A 795-nucleotide genomic window follows, 5' to 3' on the forward strand; every position below is an offset into this window, starting at 1 on the left:
CTCTACACTCTACCCATCATGATGAAAATGAAAAGTCCTTAACCGCCAAATTTTCCCGCGAGTCATCAAGGTAAATCTCGCAATTGTGTTCCGAAGGGAGTCTTACACAGCTGCGAAGTCAGTGTTGATCTGGGTGTTGACGGGGAAGCTGCGGGTGAGTTGTGATGACCGGTGCGTGGTGATGGTGGTGAGGGTGTGATGGCTGGCAGTTGTGGTGATTGTGGTGATGTTGATTTTATGGTTGATGTAGATAATCATCTTTCACTAATTTTGTTTTCCCTTACGTGCATCTATGATGTAAAAAGTAAACTTAAAAGTAAACGGGTCTTATCTTAAAGTGTGTATGGATTAAGCAATTTATGACCTAATTGCGTTCACTGCTTCTTATCAAGATAGTTTGCCCTTTATGTAACGCCCAAAGAGTACAAGAAAATATTGCACACAACGAAATTATAACGCTCTGTTTTTTTTATGAAAATTTATATCACCTGTTCACACGATATTCGAAAATTTATTAGCTAATCTCTCCCAATCGTAGAGGACGATCCTCTTGCTTGTGCGTATTGATTGGTTTGTTAGTTTCTTTGTATAATTGCGCATAAGTTACTGACGGATTGTGATGAAAATTCATGCTTGAGTAGACTAGGGGCCAGCGCGATTCATCAAACATATTAGGTCTGCTTGGCAATTAATTTTCCTTTCCTTTTTTTTCTCTTTTTTATTGGCAGATTTTTGTATTTTGATGCTGGATCATTGGCTGTTGGCAGAGAACTGTGATTTTTAAATGCTCCTTGG

General features: G+C 39.0%; 1 protein-coding gene across 2 annotated transcripts in view; it reads left to right on the forward strand.

The window, feature by feature from the left end:
- The first annotated feature begins 101 nt into the window (after positions 1 to 101).
- The window catches only part of LOC119585220 (organic cation transporter protein-like), a 16938-nt gene continuing 16244 nt past the window's right edge, over positions 102 to 795 (forward strand). For both annotated transcript variants that reach the window (XM_037933876.1, XM_037933873.1), the window contains exon 1: positions 102 to 154. The gene's annotated coding sequence lies outside the window, so the exon portion shown is untranslated. The remainder of the gene's footprint in view (positions 155 to 795) is intronic.

This window comes from Penaeus monodon, chromosome 19 (assembly GCF_015228065.2).
Source record: "Penaeus monodon isolate SGIC_2016 chromosome 19, NSTDA_Pmon_1, whole genome shotgun sequence".
Classification (NCBI taxonomy): Eukaryota; Metazoa; Arthropoda; class Malacostraca; order Decapoda; family Penaeidae; genus Penaeus; species Penaeus monodon.